Raw genomic sequence first — 20,620 nt, 5'->3', positions numbered from 1 at the left:
GACACAAAGTTGGGAGGTCCATACAAAGGAGGAACAGAATATCATACAAGTAGACTTGGACAACCTTAAAAACAAGAGTAATAGAAACTGGATGAAATCTAATAGTGCAAGGTCATGCATTTAGGGACTAACAAGAATTTTTGCTCTAAGCTAGGAAAGTATCAGTGGAAGCAACAGAGAAGGCTCAAGACCTGGGTACATTGGTAAATCTCAGAAGGACTGTGAACCGCCAAGGTGATGCAGTCAAGAAAAAAGACTAATGCAATCCTAGGACGCATCAGGAGAGGTATTTCCAGTAGAGATAGGAAAGTATTATTACCATTATAAAAGGCACTGGTGAGACCTCATCTGGAATACTGTGTGCAGTTCTGGTCTCCCATGTTTAAGAAAATGAATTCAAATTGGAAAGGGTGGAAAGAACAGCTACTAGGATGATCAGAAGAACGGAGAATCTACCCTATGAGAGGAGAGTTAAGGAGCTTGGCTTGGTTAGTCTAACAAAACAAAAGGATGAGGAGAGAGATGATTCCTCTCTATAAATACATCAGATGGATAAACACCAGGAAGGAGAGAAGTTATTTAAATTAAGGGCCAACGTTGGCACAAAACAAATGGATATAAATTGGCCAACAATAAGTTAAGGCTTGAACTTAGACAAAGGTTACTAAACCCTCAGAGGAGTGAAGTTCTGGAACAGCCTTCCACAGGAAGTAGTGGAGGCAAAAAAACCTAACTTAAAAACTTGATTTAAGGCTGAGCTTGGTAAGTTTATGGAGCGGGTGGCATGATGAGACTCCTACAATGCCATATGGCCCATCCACAACTGCTATGAGCAAATATATCCAACTGTCCCAGATGGGACACTGGAAGGGGAGAGCTCTGAGATCACGAAAGCTTATGCTTAAATAAATTTGTTAGACTCTAAGGTGCCACAAGTATTCCTTTTTTTTTTTTTTTGCGAATACAGACTAACACGGTTGCTACTCTGAAACCAGTTACTATAGAGAATTCTTTCCCAGCTGTCTGACTAGTGGGTCTCATCCACATGCTCAGGGTCTTTGACTGCCACATTTGGGGTTGGAAAAGAATTTTCCCCAGGTCAGATTGGCAGAGCCCTGAGGGGAGAGGGGCTCTGCCAATCTGACCTGGGGAAAATTCCTTTGTTTGATCACTTGCTGCTTTGAACTAGAGGAAATGGTGGATTCTCTGCAATTTGAAGTCCTCAAATCAACTTCAGTAACTCATCCAGAGGTTATAGGCCTACTACAGGTGTGTGGGTGGGTGAGGTTCTGTGGCCTTCAATGTGCAGGAGGTCAGTCTAGATGATGGTCCCTTTTGGCCTTAAAGTCTGCAAGTCTATGAGGTGGATATGCATTATTAATGTCATTTCACAGACTGGGAAATCAAGTGCAGAGAAGTTAAGTGACACAGCATGTCAATGGTAGAGCTGGGAATGGTGCCTGGGTCTTTGATTCCCAGTTATGTGTTATTCTCTGCTGGGAAGGAAAACTATTTTTTTTTTTAAAGATACAATTTTTAACTTATTTTCCTATGTCAGTATTATTTACTACTCCATTAGGCACACATGGCAATGGACAGACAAATGGATAAATAAGAGAAGACCCCATCTCGAAGAGTTTGCGGTCTGAGGTCCTCATCCTTTAATTTGTTCCATGAAGGCAGATCCTGTGTCCACTGGTCTCCCAGTGCCTTGTATAATGGTAATAACACTTCCCTATCTTTACTGGAAATACCTCATCTGATGCATCCTAGGATTGCACTGGCCTTTTTCTCAACCGCATCACATCGACTTTAATGAGTGCCCAACCATGCAGAACAACTTGCAGAATTATGGACTAAGGGCTTTGCTCATGTGAGTATTACTATTTTAATCAATGGGCCCACATGCATGAGTATGGCAGTTAGGATTTGGCCGTAAATTAGACAACAGAAAACATCTCTGCGCCTCTCCCCTCCCCCCCCCCACACTCTTTGTTTGTGTTGTCTATTTAGATTGTAAACTCTTTAGAGCAGGCATTGTTTCTTAGTAGGCACTGGTAGAGAGCCTATCACAATGGAGTTCTGATCTTTGTTGGGGTTTCCATGCACTACTGTAATATCAATTAATAATACAGAGAGGGATTGGGGGAAGGGGGGCGAGAATCCAGGGAAAGTAAGGCCAAGGGATAACAAGTTTCATCATATAGAAAGTTGCTATTCTGAGCCATAAGGAAGATAATCTAAGAAGGTTTTTATACATACACAACAATCTTAGTTTAATATTCAACATGGTGTGCCATATGGATTCATCATGAAAACTGTTTTCTTGCATCTTGCACTTTAGATTTAAAAGCACTTTAAAAATTACACTCTCAAGTTCACAGATCCAAAATGTTACACTTTTTTCCCCCCTCTTGCTTTGGCTACTTCTGTATGTATACTTCACATAGACACATATACCCCTTTCAAAAAAAAATTCCTAAGTGATTCAACAACAGTCTAGGGTACCTAGTCCTATTACAGCAGGCACAATACCTTGCCTGCACCACAGCTGCCTGGCCCTCAAGACAGCTCCTGTTCTTTGGTGACATGACAGTAGTTCAGACACTGCTCCAGTCAAATGTGCAAAGACAGGCTGCAAGATACCAATACTGCTAACGTGCACATCAGTAACTTTTTTCACAAGTAGCTCACTAAAGTCATGACAGTAAAGTTACCCACATGTAAAGTGTTCACAGGATCAGGTCTCAAGTTCTTATATCACATTCATCACTGTTGCATCACCTGCAGGCCTTCTTTCACACAGTCCTCTAAGCATAGTTCAACATTTCTAAGCTGATCCACAAAGCATTTACCCTCTCCAAATTTAAGTCCCTCTTAAAGACTCATTTCTGCCAAACGGCTTGTAGTGTATAAAGTTGACTTGTATTTGCATTGCATACATTTGCCTCTTGTTCCTGTTACATTCCTCCTAATCCCTTTCTATTTGCCTGTCTTTAGATTGCAACCTTCTTGGAGCAGGAAACCATCTTCCATGAGCATTTGGAAAGTGTCTACCCACACATAGCAGGCAGGCACTATGGTAAAATAACAATATTCTGAGCATCTAAGGGATGAATACCAGATAGAAGAAGAGAGAGAGAAAACCAACACTGGGGAACAAATGAAGAATGAAGACAACAGAACAGAGAGGAAACACAGCTTCAGCAGGATATAAATGTTTCAGAGACTTGAAAAGTAGATAGAACAAGAATCAATAGGATAACATGTTGAACAAAAACATTGCAGTTCACAGTTGGAACAGTTACAATCTTTTTAATTTTGATTCTTAACGTATAGGGATTGTGGAAAACCCCTATCCTACACTGAGTTTTCTATTTTCCTTTTCTTCTTCCTGGTTCAAAGTCAATCATATTGCCCATTAATTGGGTAAGAGATCTGCCCTCATTACTTCCTGGGCAGATCGCTACTTTGATGCTCTCTTTTGGAAAGAAAAAAAAAGGGGGGCAAAGGCCAGTGGATAGCACTAATATAATTAGTATTATTAGTAGCATTTATATAGCACCAAAAATATGCTAGGTGCTTTACAGACAGAGTAAAGCAAGTTCCTGACCCAGAGAGCTCCAGGAAAAGAAGGAAGCATTTTATCTTTATTATTTTAACTCTCTGCCTTTCCTCCCCCACCTTTAAAGTAACTCTTGACTAAGTCTTGTGATATCCATGTAAGCCATACCTGTCTGCTGATATACAAACCTTATCCTTTCATTTTTGTTATCAATATTTTCTAGTTTTGTTTTTTGACACCACATTTTCTCTTTCGTTCACCACCTCATAGCACCCCTTACCTATCAACTGTTTAACCCTTTACTGTCCATTTCTGACTAATGGCTAACCCGATACCTTTCCTTCTTCTCATTTAATAAGCTCACAACCAGCTACACCCACCCTCTGCCTTACTACACTGCAACCTGCCTCTCAAATCCCTTTGCACATTGCCAACTCCTGGGGCTACTGTGGTAGAGATGGGGTGGCTGTAGCTGCTGCCCAACCAATCCTTGCTCAAGGGTGGAGGAATAGTTAGCTGTTCTGGTCCACATGATAGTTCTGGGAGAATGCCTCTCAGGAGGCCTGATGTCCACAATGTTTTGTTCTGCTGAGCACCCTGCTGGTTTACCATCCCCAACCACTGCTCTGAATTCCTTCTCCTGTGGAGCAGCAGGGAAACATATAAACTGCCCTCCCTCCCTAATCCAGATGGTGTGGGCTCTTGCCCATACTGTGGAATGAGGTAGGGGTATGATAGCAGGTCTGGAGCCATTATGTCAGGTGCCACAGCCCACCTGGGAGCATGTGAACACCTACACCATCTGAACAGCATGCCCACAAGACTGAGGGGGAAGTATTTTTGGTAAAGAAACATATTTTCCCCCTTCTAAGATATTGTTATAGAACAGTTTTTAAAAAAAGGCTTTTAAAGCTATAGTAAATCCCTGTGATAGGCTCTTTATTCAAAACCCAGTTTTGGTACACTAATCTTTTTTACTCGCCAAAACACTGTTTTTGGAGTGACAAAGTTTCTATATCCAATTACATAAATAATTCTATTTAAAAAAAAGTCTACATTTTTTGCAAAAAATTTAAACAGGCCATTTTCCATTCAAAAATTTTCAACTAGCTGTACCACTCGAGACCATTCTAGATTTGCTCTTCTATGCTCACCAACCAGTCACGCTACTCTGTAAAAGTTATTTTTAAATGGATGACCAGAACAATGTTTTTACAGTAGAATGATTTTTACAATAGCTTCCTTATTGTTCTACAAAAGATTTCTGCTATATTTGTAAGTATCATGTTTTTCCTTCTATTATTTCCCTCCCTACCATATGCTTCTAGGCTGTTTCAGTCTTACCTAATTTCCTTTTCCTTTTTCGCTTGCTCTTCCTCCTCTACTTTCTCCTCCCTTCCCCTCCAAATTCACTGTAAAATTGTATTCCTCCAAAGTATTTGTTATAGATCTAACACAATGTCAGTTAGTGTACGGATAAACAGCAGGAGGACTGTTAAAGATAGCTGCATGCAGCATAACTGGAGATTAAACAACAGTAAGGGAAGAGAGAGAAAATGTAGAACCCCAGACGGCCACCATATGCCTTTTTTCTCCCAACTTTGACCTAGTTTGCTGAGCACCTCACCAGTCAAATTTACTGAACTTATTGGCCAACCACAAAGAAGGTCTAAATTTCTGTCAGTAATCTGGCATGCGACCTGAAGGAGCCCTAACACTTTATACTACTTCAAGGACGAAGGTAATTCCCCTTCTCTGTTTTCCATCCACTCTTACTTAGCACCCATTTAGAGGCACAAAATCAGCGGCACATCCTTATGATCACAAAGGCCCACATGCCCCTTCCAGAAACTACTGCACTTTTTTCCTTGACTCAGACTATAGTCCCCCCACAGAGAATGCAAGAAGCATCCACTCCCATCCCAGCTCTGTTTGCAGCTTTAAGATATGTTATCGACACCAATTGTAACTTCTAACCTTTGACTCTGAGCCACGCAGCACGCTCACACCCACTTTAACAGACTACCCTCAGGCTTTTCAAGCCATACAAAACTTTCTTTAGGCAACTTCATGAGAGTCTAGTGATGGCAGAAGAGAGAAAGAGGAGGAACTGAAAGATTACAGAGCAAGTGGGGAAAAGGATAAGCAGCTGCACAGGCTAAAAAGCTAATAGGTTGGTAATCAACTCTAAGAGAATTAGTAAACTGAAACATAAGCAGGACAGAGTAATTCATCAGGTAGAACTATCAAAAGAAAACCAAGTCTTTCAGCTCTTCTGTATTCTATCCTACTGAAACCAAAATAGAACTGGTCTTACATTGCCAGAAATCCCTAGCCTGGTCCTCCTCGTTACAAAACATTCTTCGGTCTCCCAAGCAACTACTTTGATAGTCTTGCATAATGACAGGTTTCAGAGTAGCAGCCGTGTTAGTCTGTATTCACAAAAAGAGAAGGAGTACTTGTGGCACCTTAGAGACTAACAAATTTATTTGAGCATAAGCGAGCTGTAGCTCACGAAAGCTTATGCTCAAATAAATTTGTTAGTCTCTAAGGTGCCACAAGTACTCCTTCTCTTTTTGATAGTCTTGTATTCCTCCTGGTGAACCTGATTTGCCTGCAATCTCCAGCCCTGATTTATCCTCCCCCTAAGCTTTTGTGCATGGGAGAGGAACTACCCTGGAGCTAATCCTTTTTTTGTAAGTGACCATATTGAGCATCTCCCTCTTCTCGCAGGAACTGGGATACAGTCTGATCATTGCCAATAAAAACTTTCCTTTGGCTGTTTCAATCAAAACACCACTATGGGAGGGAGGCAGCTCTGCCCCTCCCAAAAAAACCTCCTCTATTTCTGCTCCATTTAGATTAAGGAATAAATATAGGAACACAAATATATCCTTTTTTGCCCAAATATATCACTATTCTAGGCCAGTCTTAACAGCAGCTCTGGGTGGGGGTTATTCTCCACTATAACCCACTCATCTAACTCCCATTAGCATTAATGTAATGGAATTCTACAGCAACAAAGGGAGAAATGATTCTTCTCTATCACAGCAGTGACTGGCATCATTGAATATGGTGATTCAATGGAAGGAATACTGCACTTGTTAGGGCTCCAATTTTGTAAACATACATATGCTTAATTTTAAGCACACTGTTACTCCTGGGGGAATTCTGCGCCACTGTACATGCGCAGAATTTATGTCCCCTGCAGATTTCTTTGCTTCCCCGCAGAAAAATGATTTTCTGATAGGGAAGCAAAGGGAAGCCACAAGGGCGGATATGTGACCCTCCCCAGCAGTATGTTTTGGGAGCCCAAGGCAGCTGGCAGAGAGGTAAATCACTGTGGGGCAGTGGGAAGGACTGGGGAAGACCCAGGTGGTGGCTCCTACTCTGTGCCAGGCTCAGATTCTAATCCAAGCTGGGCTGGGGAGGATGGGACTTCCTCCTCCCCTGCACAGCATCCAGGGCCAGGACAGACCCACTCCCAGATTTCTTCCAAAGCTGCAGGAAGATCTGCACACTCCTCCCCCCTCCCCCTGCACCCATTGCTCCTCAGCTGCAGGGGGAGGGATCACTGTTCAGGGAGGTGCTCCCCATCCGCCCAACCCCCATGCATCCAGACCCCCTCATACCCAGACACTCTCACTGAGCCTCACCCACCCCTGCATCCAGAAACCCACCCCCTCCAAGCCCCACTCCCCTGCACCTGGACCACCCTGACGAGTTGCTCACAGCCAGTTCCCCACCCCACCGAGCTCCAACCAGTTTCACCTGGATCCCCACCCCACTGTGCCCCACTCCACCAACATCAGGACCCTTGTGCATCCAGATCCCCTCGACCTGGATTCCCCTCTGAGCTGCCCGCACCCAGATTGCCCCACACAGAACCCTCTCAACCCACACCTGGATCCCCCCACACTAAGCCTCTCCATACTTGGATCCTGCTGGGCTGAGCCTGCCTGCCCACACCTGGTGCACCTGGCACAGAACGGCAGGACTCTGGGGTGTTTCTGGGGCAAGACCAGTCCTTGCACTGTGTCAGGGTTGGGTGCAGCCTCACCGCTGAGTCCGTGTCGTGGGGGGAGCTGCAGAATGATCTCCCACCTCTGTGCAACCAGTGGCCTGTGCTCCCCAATCCCATGCTGGAGTCTCCACATTTATTTGACAAATAAAATTTGCAGAATTTTTAATTTTTTGGCACAGAATATCCTCAGGAGTAGCACATGTGTTTACAGGGTCAAGACAGATTGCTAATTCCCATTTGTGCCCTATAATATACCTATACCTTTTTATAGAGAAGGGAAGAGAAGGAGAGGAGGTAACACATTTGTACAACAAATATCTACCATTCTCCAATTAACCTTCAATAATCATGGGGAGCCAAGAGTTCCTTCTCCCTAGACTCCAAGCTGAACAAATACACCGTAATCAATCATTTCTCTAGATTATCAACCTATGAATTTATTGTCTCCCAAAATGATCCAAGGCTACTTTAGACAGTAAGGGCCAAATCCTGCAAACCTTGCTAAGGCAAAACTCCCACTGACTCAACAAGAGTTTTGCCTGAGGACTATATTGTGCCTTGGCCTGTACAAAGGACTGAGGATCCTCTCCTATAGCCTTTCATGGACCACCTCGTTTTAGGCCAAGGCACACACAAGTGAGCCGGGCTACTCACCAGTTTACTCCCTTCATAGAGCAGGTGGGTGAGGAGTCATCTAGGAGGGGCAGAGAATGGGCAAAGCCTTAGTTCCACTCCTTTAGCTACTCTGGTCAGAGCAGATGAGCCAGCACGGCATAGGTAATAATTTACTGCTACTACAGACCAGCAGTAAATTACTAGCTCCCAGAAGCAAAGAGGAAATTGGAGGAGTGTCTCTGAATCATCATGCCGCCTGACGCTATTCCTGGTTGGTACAGTGCACGTTCTATTTCTTGCCCAGAGCTGTGCCTAAGATCTACAAGAAGGTCGGAGCCAAATTCTACAGTTGCATTCATGGCTGAAGTATTTTATTTACTCTGAACAAGAGCTTGTGTATGTTCCTGAACTATGCTAAGGGTAACTGTCCTTTGAATTATTTGATTAACTGATGAGTCTATTTAACTACAAGAGTTAGATAGCCTATGCAATGTTTTCTGACTTCTACAGAAGCTCGTAATTTGCAGCTAGCAGAATCACTGTGCACTGACAACCAATCTTAATGGACCACAACATACATTATGTCAATTAATAATTGGAAAGCATTGTTATTTGTGTTACCTTAAACTCAAGACTCTTTACAAATAGTAGAAATTTAACATCACAAGCCACCTCCTGAAAAACTGTGAACCTCATCCGTCGTTGTAAGGAGTGAGTGCACAATACTCCCAACAGTTACCCATAAGCAAAGTGAAAGAGTATTGATAACTAGCCACATTCTATGGAATAAGGCTAGACAAGATGTAAACCTTGGAAAGTCAACCTCACCCTGGACTACTGCTGAATAGGCAGTTTCCTGCTTTGTGAAACCATCCACAGAATAAGATGTGCAGCCCACTTCCCCAGTCATCTGCCCTTCAACCTTTTATCACACTAGCAACAAATATCTAAGCCTGTCTGCCTTGGTGCCAAACTGTCTTGATTCACCCATTCCCTGTACCGAGTGACAAGCTCCTAGCCTCCCAACCCCCTTTATAGTTACAACTTCCCTTCTTCCCACTAGCCACACACACAAGTCCATAGCCTATATGTTCTATCTAGGTATTTAAATTAACCTGGGGTATCTGAGCACCTGTTGATATAGACTCTGTGCCCCTGCTGATCCTCAAGACTGGTTTTGGAACCGTAATTGAGAATTTCCTTACATTTAAGTGATGAAGGCTGGAATTTCCAAAGGGGCTTAGGAAAGCTAGGTGCCCATATCCCATTGCAAGTCAATTGAGATTGGGTGCTTAATTCCCTGAGGCAATTTTGAAAACCCTGCCTAAATTCACAGATGTGCATGCAAGTGAATTTAACTTCACAGGAGAGGAATACATTCTCAACCTTAACTGTGGATTAAAGTTCTTGCTGTTTTTAAACTTGAGGAATGTTACCCTCTATGGGCAACACACACCTTTGTGACAGTGTTTTGAGTATGTAAAATGTTACAGTTCCAGGAAGTACACACAAAAGTCAGCTTCTGTCATCGAGGAAAAAAATCATAATCTGCCCATCAGTCATGCGTCAGTCTTCATTGCTCTGTGACACTGACAGAGTATGACTGTTTGCGTTATTTGCGACAAATTCATTCCCTGTTGCTGACGTCTTCGATTAGTGCTGTACCATGGTCCTCTGCTAGAGAAAGCTGTTCCAGAACACTCAGACTGGCCGTTTCGTTTTTAAAAGCTTTCTGAAGATATTTCTGCAGACTGAAATATGACAATTTGGAGGCAAGAATCTGCAGCCTGCGGGATGGGGTGGGGGAATAGGAAAGGAATATCACTAACATCATTCCAAGTAAACCACTTTAATTAGGGTGAGAAAGGAAAGCTCCCCAAACATCAATTTGAGGGTTACTTAGTTTATCCCCTAAAGAATTTGAAACACAAAAGAAAGATGGGAAGCACCCAAAAATCAGGAAGAGCTTTTCATCTTGAAGATGTCTGTCTTCCTACACAACTGAGACGGAGGAGATGTAGTTTGAGCTATTAGGTTTTTTGAATATTGAAAAAACAATGCTTTTGAACTGCTTGCTCATTAGGGGATTTTCAGGTTGGTTTCAGTAACACTAGAGTCAACTTTGATTTATAGATACCCACACCCAGAGGCTATGCAATAAACTAAAAATATATATTATAAGAAACAGGCAATATGCACAGTTAGATCCCAGAATGGAAACAAAACCTGAAGGAAAAATATAATGCAGATAATACAAAAAATCCCCCTAAAACTGAGAAGTCCTGAGCCTACCAGTAAAGAATACACCTTAATGTACTTTCGTGATAACTGAGGGGATGAGAATGCCATAGCTTCATGCCTGAACAAGGAAGGCCCTGCACTTCATCTTTTCAACATAATCTTTTTTGGAAGACACAGTAGCTCCAATTTTCCATTTTAGACTGCCACAAAAATAAAGAATCACATAAGAGAAAGCTTGTCCCAGCTGCTACTATGGATGCCAGACTCTGCCGAATCTCCAATATTCGCCAGACCTCAGCTACTGAGTTGTACCTATCTACCAAGAGCAGTGTCAATGGCAGAGAAAGAACACCATCCTCAAGAATAGCACAGAGAGCCCTCCTGAGCCATTTGACTCTGCTCAACACCACAACGCATAAACTAAGGGTCGCTGTCCATTCCTACTTTACAGGACTCCATGGTATTGAAGCTGTCCACCAAGTGAAGTAGATACACTCAAATCTACTTTCAACATAAGACTGAGTCATGGCAAACTTTGCTGGCACATCAATGCTGCACAGCACCTGTAATTACTCTAACAGGCAGGTGAACACCAGATCCTACTGGGGTATCATCAGAAGGGAGAAGAAACCTAGCTTGTTCCCCTAATGGATATCAAGGATGGAGTGGTTGTTCAGCAAACCTTCAGGACATTTATATTCATCTTATTTTACCCAAATTTCACCCATCTGCACTTTTCTCCATTACTTTTATAGGTAGAGGTATCCAAAAAGTCAGTATCTGATATTTAGAACTTTTTCTAGCTGTTCATAGCAGTCAAAAGGAATTCTCATAGAAGAGTGAACCATGACAGGCCCAAATCCCCACTGGCTATACATCAACTAGAAGCACTGCAGTCACTGCAAAGGCTGTTGTTCCCATAAGAAAGGCAGCCAGGCTCCCATGTTCTTTCCTCTATCTCTTTGTTAAAACAATTGCACTACCCAATGTCCTTAATTGTGCGTACCCCCAAAATCCTGATTAGTGAGCAAATCTAAAATTCAGAGGCCTGTTTGCCAAACATCCATCACTACTAAGAACTCAAAAATTGTTTTCATTTTATTATAAGGGACTTGGGAGGCAGCCAGGGTAGAAACCCAAGAACAAAAGTCCATGAGTTAAGGCCCTCTCCATTGATTGTCAGTGCATAAATCTGGAAAATTTGGGTAAATTTCCCCCCGTTTATTTATATCGCATAAGCTGTCTAGAATCTTTTTATATTCTGATACATAGTTGGAATATAGTTACGCTTCATTTACTGGAATCAAGTGAATAAGGCTATGGCATTTATGTCATGTTTACAGATATGTTAAAGGGCTAAAATTCTGGTTAGTACCAAAGTGGTTCTGGCTCCTAACACACTCTATGGGGAAAGTGCCCACTCGTACATACAGATCCTGCAACATTTTGCCTATTAAATATATACTTCATAAGCCTCAGCACTCTACACCTCAATCTACAACTTCTTATAACTGGTGGAATAAATGATAAGCGACAGCCAAACCTAAGACTGCTCACAGTCTTATACAGAGGTCCTGATGTCTTCTACGCTCTGAGGACTTTTTCAAATACATTATTTGTTTTACAGAACAGGGCCCCATTGTGCTAGGTACTGTACAGAACACATAGTAGGAGATAATCCCTGCCACAAAGATCTTACAATTGAAATAGACAAGGGAGATAAGGATGGGAGGGAAAAAGAGGCACAGAGGGGTGCAGTGATTTGTCCAAGGTCACATAGCATATCAGTAGCCAAAATGGGATTAGAACCCACATCTCCTTACTTCTACTCCATTGCCCCATCCACTGGACCACGCTGCCTCCTCGTCAGACCATCAATATTCAGGTGAAACTATTTTGTAGCATCTTATCTTTATTCCAGAATTACTTTTCCTTAAGGAGAACTACACTAGGCACATATGAGATAACAGATGCTGTTGGATTATTATTCTGTTTTACTGGAATCCATTAGATTTTAATGTTTATGTATCACTGTTTCATCTAGCATCATTAAGCAAGCTTCCCTGCTTTAATAACGAAGTAGAATATGCTTGCCCAAGCCTGCAAAATGCCTCTCACTTTAAATGTAATTTTAAGGAATTGCCACACACATTTGGGAAGCAGCAGTACTGTAAACCACAGTCATTAAGAAGTTTCAGGAGAAGGGGTGTTAAATCACCCTATACAACTACTGCGATTGTTTAAATTAGACTTCGGAATTGGTGGCAATCTCTGTCACCCAAGTGACCACTAAGACTCGCACAGTACTCCTGAACCATCAACAGGAAACCTCTTCAGTGGAAATTCTTCAAACCACAATTCCAAGGAATTGTTTTCAGAGGAATGTGGAACGTAAAATGAAACTTGGTAAGATACGTATCTTCTCAGTATGATTTGAACATTAAGTTGAAACTTAAGACAAAGAATAATTTCAGGCACCATGCTGTTCGTTTTATTTGAAGGACGCTCTCCTTATTTGATTCTATGGTTCTTAACACAAACCTCCTTAATGCAACTTTTCAATTCCATTCCCCACCCTCCTCACACATACATCCCTCAAGATGTTACATCAGATATTTTACTAAAACGTACCTTGGCAGAAACTTCAAACAAAAACTGGTCAAGTCCCTCTTTGGCATACAGCAGTTCTTGCATATTCTGGTTTTGGGTAAAAACCCACTGAAATCTATGTACAGGAGAAACATGTTGCTACAGAAAACGCATTCCTTTATTTTTAGCATTTGTACATTTTCACTGAATAAAATAAGCCATGTACAAAGCTTATAATTGAGTATCTCTTTGGTATTTGACTAAGTGTGGTGAAGAAAATACTGTAGTACAAGTACTGTATATCAAAGTGACTAAGTTAGCTTTTTTACTTAAACGCTACGGCTTGTAATTTTCTGTCCGAGATATATCACTAAGTATTGTATTACCGATCATGCTACTGCTCTGTATAGAAATAAGAGGGAAAGTATTCTCCCAGCCCTCAGATACCACAGTGACAGGCACTTAAACTAGAAAGACGGAGTTTTGTATACCAGATGAGGTTGTACCGCATATTTTTAAGACAGCAAAACAAGAAAAATACGTTAGCATAATACAGTTGACACAGATCCACACCTGCAAGAAAATTTGCTTTTAAAATTACATCTATATTACGGGGCTTTGGTATTGCACTACACATTGTCTCCTCCCTACATCACGGGACAACATCACCTAACCCAGACAGTCCTCATCTATATTGCAATCTATTTATAAAGGGCACCTGGTACACCACACAACCTTAACTGCACACACGACGACCCAATAATGCTATAATATATTTGCATGAATATCGTGGCACTCATTTATGTAAGACCACACATGCTGCATAGATGAGACACAACCAGGGAAGAATGAGGGGTCAGCCTTGTTTGAGTGCATAGTTGCTTTGGTGGGTTTATGTCCAAAATGTAATGCTGTTCCATTAATTTATGATAAAGGATGTTCAGGGGCATGGAGACAGTGACAACATGGGCTCTATCCTACCTCCACTGAAGTCAATGGCCAAACTCCCATTAACTTCAATGGGAGCAGACTGGGCCCCAGGTCAAGATGAAAATCAAAATGAAACTATGACTTGCATTGGCAACAATAAAATCATCCCATTCTCCTTGAAAAAGAAATGGCACCATCACATAGGATAATCAGAGTTCTTGTATTCTTAGATTATAAGATCTTTGGAACAAGGACTACGTTTACCTTTAAATTTGTCCAGCACCTAACACAACAGAGTCCCCAGACCCAACTGAATGTTAATTAGCATCTAGAAGCCACAGCCATGGATCATGACTCCACTGTGCTAGACACTGTAGAAACACAAGGAAAAAAAAAAAGACATTCACTGCTCCAAACTACTGTAATGCCCATAAGATAATTCATACTAAATAATAATTATAGCTCCCCTCTTTTCCATTAAGTTCAAGCTTCTTGGCCCCACCTTTCACAGTTCTGTTCTTCCCTTATCAATTCCCAAACTCTGCTCCACCAATGATGCCAGGTTTGACTGTCACAGCCATTTTCACATCTTCTTTCACCCTGCACCCAGGTATGGACCTTCCTCCCTGAACTGATCCATAAGACCACTCCTTCAAATAGCTCCTCCAATCCCACTGCTTCTGCGACAACTACAAGAAACTGGCCAATTCATAATGTTGAGGGGTTGCCAGGTACAGCTGATGTATATTAATTTTAAACAAAACCACACCTTTGATTGTATGTTGCTTGTCTTCTTAGGCCCTGATCCTGCACTGTGATCAGTATATGCCCACATGAAGCTCCACTCAAGTCAATCAGACTCTACACAATTTCAGGGATCTGCTCACATGCAATAGCTTACATGGTTGGGGCCTTTGGAGAGGGCACTAACTCTACCTGTATTAATATTAATTCTAATCTGTTGTGTTGTACTGACTTTGTTTACCTAAAGTTGAACAATCACATCAACCTCTGTTAGTGTGATTGCACAACAAACTACATTAGACTTGAACAACTAAGCTGCTCTCTCTCTCCAGGAAAGATATATAGAAGTTGCTCACTTTTAGTAACACCATTATTTTAAATTCAGTATGCAACATATAATGATATTACACAGAACAAAAGCAAAATCTTAGCACCAGGTAAATACTTTCATAACTATGTACTGCACAAAATATGACATGGTGTACAGATGCTGTATAATAACCTCACACCCAGTATACACTGTAAGGCACAAGATAAAGCAGAATGTTTTCAACTACTGAACATTATTGCACAATAAAAGCATATCCTGTTGTATCTTGTTCCAACTATAATATTAAGTCAACCATACAACAATGATTTTCAAAATAAATGATTGCACATATAAAAACAAAAGCCATAATTTACACATCATGTCAGCTAAAAATGTATCATTCATGTGTTTGACATCACAGCTGTAAATTACAGCTTTAACCATACCAATGCAAAATTCCTTTGGCTTTCTAACCCCAGAATGAGCATGACTGTCATTTCTGACACTTTTCATCCATGTCTGTGCCTTCTGGAAATAAACAGACACAGTAAATACCTCCCAAGATATACTCTATGTTTAAATGATGTTCAATCAATGGCACAGCAGTGGAAAGGTGTGGTTTTTTTTAATATCATAATGAAGTATTAATTAAAACAAACACCAAAACCAAAAGCAACAAACATAATTTGGGGTCCCCACATAAGAAAGTGCAATAGCAAGGCTATAGTGCTCTGGGCTTCTAGTTACCCCTAAAAAGAACAGGAGTACTTGTGGCACCTTAAAGACTAACAAATTTATTAGAGCACAAGCTTTCGTGGGCTACAGCCCATTTCATCGGATGCATAGAATGGAACATATAGTAAGAAGATTATATGTACATACATACATACAGAGAAGGTAGAAGTTGCCATACAAACTGTAAGAGATTAAGACTAACACTAAATAACACTAAACTCTTACAGTTTGTATGGCAACTTGCACCTTCTCTGTATGTATATATGTACATATCTTACTATATGTTCCATTCTATGCATCCGATGAAGTGGGCTGTAGCCTACGAAAGCTTGTGCTCTAATAAATTTGTTAGTCTCTAAGGTGCCACAAGTACTCCTGTTCTTTTTGCGGATACAGACTAACATGGCTGCTACTCTGAAACCTGTAGTTACCCCTAGTTCACCAGTCCACCTCCAGGTCAGCAGAAGCCAAGAGTCATTACCAGGGGCCTATACAAAACCAGCTGTTTGGCTCAGTCTAGTTTCTAATGCACAAACATTCACATAACAAAAGCCATCATCATGACTGACACCCTTATTGGCTTCTCAGCAGAGAAGCAAAGCACTGGACAGACATAAGCAAACTACCCTCTAGCCCAGTGGTTCTCAACCTATTTACCATCGTGGACCACATATGCAGCTCTCTATGTGTTATGTGGGCTGCATCCACATAATATATATACTACCTGTGTGGCCCTGAGGATGTCACACGGGCTGCAGCTATACGCTGATTGGGCCACAAGCAGCCCATGGGTTGAGAACCACTGCTCTAACCTGTATAGGTGATCCATTTAACTATGGTTGGGGCTCCAAAGGAAAGTTAGCTAACTCTAGCTCTGCCCCAGGCAAACTGACAAATATCCACTCCTACCAGCCTGCAGTCACCCATGCAGATAGTTACAGATTATTCTGCTGCCCCTAATATTTTGTTGCCCCAAGGGAACTGCCTTCTCTGCCTCTATAGCAGAACCAACTCTATAGGGGAAATAAGGGGGAGGCTGCACTACTTCTGTCCATGTTGATCCCCCTCTACAAATGAACAGAAAACTGTCTCCAGAATCATTAGCCAGCGCTAAACTCACCATTGCAATGTATATTATTATTAGGAGTCTGACATCACATCAGGGTAAGCACAGTCTGACATCTACAGTTAACAGAGTAGCAGCCGTGTTAGTCTGTATTCGCAAAAAGAAAAGGAGTACTTAGTCTCTAAGGTGCCACAAGTACTCCTTTTCTATCTACAGTTAAGTCAGTGATGGTGTAAGTGCTGGCTGCGTTACAGCCTTGGATATTGCAATGCATATTCTGTTAAACACTAAAAATGATATTTTATGTAGGGCATCTCCCTGGACATCCATTCCTTATGAGGATAAGAAATCTCCAGCCAGTTATTTATATTGTCTAACTCCTATAATCTGAGAAAAATCCACACAACATTAGCGCCTTACTTTAGATATTAATGTCCACTTCTGCTGCATATGCTATAGCCAGCTAGCTCCTTTAAGAATGGGTTGTAAAGCAATCTAGGTTAAAAACGGACACCAAACCAGCCAAATGCAGAGGAGGGGAACACCCAAACCCCTGAATCCTCTCTCTGGAGCAGGGGCACTTTGCAAACTGCAGAGGAGGAATGAAATCTATTCCACGTACAATAACCAGCCAGCCTACCTAGCAGGGACATGAATAATACATGGGAGGAAGAGGAATCTCAGAGGCACAGAAATGAGCACATGAATTGGTCAGCCTTTGGGGGGAGGATGAGGCAAAGGGGATCCCCCAGCTCTCGCACCCACAGGCAGCTGCAGGGAGCGGAATCGCTCTGGAAACTCGGCTTGGGGAAGTGGGCGGGTTCCGCCGCTTCAGATCGCAAAGGGCAGCGGCAGATGCGCTGGCCAGGCCTCCGAGGGGCTGCAGGAGGCGGCGGAGGCAGCATCTCTGCCTCCTTCCCCAACCGCTCGGCACCCGGCGGCCGCTCGGGCGCCTGCCCGCTCCCCACCCTGCAGGCCTCCCCGCCAGGCTCCCGGGGGAGGCTTCGCCGCAACTAGCTCCCGACGCAGGGGAGTGCGGAGACGGGGCAACACTCACCTTGGGGCCGCCGAGCCCCTCCGCCTCCTGCCGGGTCGGCTCAGGCAGGTCCCCCAGTCCCAGGGCGGCGGGAGGGGAGGGCCGGGCCGGGCCGGGAGACGAGCGGCTCCAACTCCGGGAGACGGCTCCGTGGGGCGCTCCCGGAGGCGGCAGCGGAGCGGCCTCTCCCGGCAGCAGGGGGAGGAACCGAGCGGGGAAGGGGCGGGAGAGAGCGGGCGAGCTCCGCCCGGCCAGGCAGGGGCGGGGAAAGAGAGGGAATTAAGATACAGGGGTGGAAGGGGCCGGCAGAGGCCTGGCTGAAGGAGAAGGGAGGATGGGGCGGTGGAGGGCAGGGTGGGAGAGCGAAAGGGGGGGGGGGACACATGCTGGCTCCCGCCTCCTGCTTCTCTTGCTTGCTGCCCCTTTGCCTCCTTCCCTGGCTCCCTCCTTTCCCGCCCACTGCCTCCGACCCCGGCTGTGCCCTGTGGCGGCCCAAGGGGGAATGGGGTGAACTAGGAACAAAGGGCGAGAACGTTCCAGAAGAACGTCCCGAGGGGGGCAGATGGACGAGGCTGTGGCACGATCTCCCCAGGGGAATGGAAGGAGCCCCGGTGTCTGGGATGTTTCAAACTAGAGGGGACTCTGGAAAGCCTATGGTGAGCGCCAATCTTACACTGGCTGCAAAGAGATGCAAACACTGGCATTCTGATTCCAGAAAGCATAGAAGACATAGAATATCAGGCTTGGAAGGGACCTCAGGAGGTCATCTAGTCCCACCCCCTGCTCAAAGCAGGAGCTATCCCCAATTTTTGCCCCGATCCCTAAATGGCCCTGTCAAGGATTGAACTCACAACCCTGTGGTTTAGCAGGCCAATGCTCAACCCACTGAGCTATCCCTCCCCTAATGAAACTACCTGAAAGGAAGTGCGGTCTAGTGACTAGGGCACTGAGTTGGGACTCAAGAGATGGGGTGCTGGAAGAGGGGCACTGGGAGTGCAGTAGCACCCCCTGACTTTAAGTGATTTCCATCATATACGGGGTTTGCGGTTTTGTTCAGTGGCTTTCAGTACCCCCACTATAAAATTGTTCCAATGCTGCTGAGACTGGGGATTTATTCCCTGCTCTGTTGGGCAAGTCACTTCATCTCTCTGTGCCTGTGGTTTCCTTCTCACCCTTTGTCTGTTTTGTCTCCTTCGACTGTAAACTTTTCAAGGGAGGGCCTCTCTTATTATATATATGTACAATGCCTAACGCAGTGGCTTTCCACCTTTCCAGACTACTGTTCCCCTTTCAGGAGTCTGATTTGTCTTGCATACCTGAAGTTTCAACTCACTTTAAAATGACTTGCTTACAAAATCAGACATAAAAATACAAAAATGTCACAGAACACTAGGATTGAAAAATTGCTTACTTTCTCATTTTTACCATATTATAAAATAAATTGATTGGGATATAAATATCATATTTACATGTATATTATATACATAGTATATAGAGCAGTATAAACAAGTCATTGTCTGTATGAAATTTGAGTTTGTACTGAGTTGGCTAGTGCTTTTTCTACAGCCTGTTGTGAAACTAGGCAAATATCTAGATGAGTTGATGTACCCCATGGAAGACATCTGCTTGCCCCAGGGGTACATGTATCCCTGGTTGAGAACCACTGGCCTAGCACACTGAGGCCTTGATCTCTGTTGAAAGGTGTTTAGGTGATCATGAAATATAAACATTGGAGTAATGGACAAATAATGCTTCTTCGCCTTTGTAACTAGCTAATACCGAAATTAGAGGAAGGAGACCATGTCAGCTGGATGTTGCTACTAAAATGATCAGCAGTGAATTACTATTAATAATTCTCAGTGCTTTTAATCTTTAGATGTGAAAGCTCTCTGAAAGTGATGAAATTTCTACATGCAGTTGTCCTCTTCCTGAGTGGGGTAAACTTTAAGGAACACATGAGCGCGCTGTGTCCTCTACCCCATCAGATACCAGGACCAATTCATAGTCCTTGTCATAGTCTTTAAAGCTCTTATAAAGGCCTGAACCAGGTTACTTCAATGACTGCCTTGTCATTTGCAACCTTTCCTCCCTGAGACAACTGTGATCATCAGGGACAGAGATACTCCATTTGCCCACTATCCATTTCCGGCAGCAGTCGCGAGAGCAGGGCGATGTCAGCACCTCTGACATCAGTGCAATAGGAGGGATGATGGAGATTACATTAATAAAAACAACACATGAAACATCGAGCAAAATCCAAATGATGAATCTCCAGAAAAGGGAAATCAGAGGTCTTATCCTCCCTTATTTGACTATGTTCAGTGCTTATATACTACAGTGATTGGTTCTCTATAAACAGCTTAGATGGGGAAATGGCACTATTATGTTTCAGAATCAAGGTTCTATTGAGATGAAAGGAAATTCATGACACTCAGATTTAAACATTAGAACTTTTATAGACATATGGGCCCATCTATAATAGGTAAAAAGTAATTGCCATCAAATGTAGGGTGTAATACCTTCAACATACCTCACAGAGCAGTAAATATGTTAGAACCATTGATTAGTTGCATCACCACAGAGAAAATCATTAGCTCATATTCAGCCGCGACAGTGTATTGTTTTTCCCCTGCAGTGTGGACAGGAAGTCACAGGCATTGTAGTTGCATCTATACAACCAATTCTCCCAGGTTCCTTCCAGAGTGCTGCACTCCCTGGTAAACTAATGGTGTATAGAGTGCACTGAGCACGGACATGCCAATATG

General features: G+C 43.1%; 1 protein-coding gene across 2 annotated transcripts in view; it reads right to left on the bottom strand.

The window, feature by feature from the left end:
• Positions 1–18,105, bottom strand: part of C8H1orf21 (chromosome 8 C1orf21 homolog) — a 201,588-nt gene extending 183,483 nt beyond the window's left edge. Inside the window, exon 1 of one of the 2 annotated variants that reach the window (XM_038414847.1) lies at positions 17,877–18,105. The gene's annotated coding sequence lies outside the window, so the exon portion shown is untranslated. The remainder of the gene's footprint in view (positions 1–17,876) is intronic. The other variant, XM_038414843.2, reaches the window with a different exon arrangement.
• Between the last annotated feature and the right edge of the window lie 2,515 nt (positions 18,106–20,620).

This window comes from Dermochelys coriacea, chromosome 8, assembly GCF_009764565.3.
Source record: "Dermochelys coriacea isolate rDerCor1 chromosome 8, rDerCor1.pri.v4, whole genome shotgun sequence".
NCBI classification, from domain to species: domain Eukaryota; kingdom Metazoa; phylum Chordata; order Testudines; family Dermochelyidae; genus Dermochelys; species Dermochelys coriacea.
Note: the sequence above shows the minus strand (reverse complement) of the source record. Positions and strands in the feature narration are given on the sequence as shown.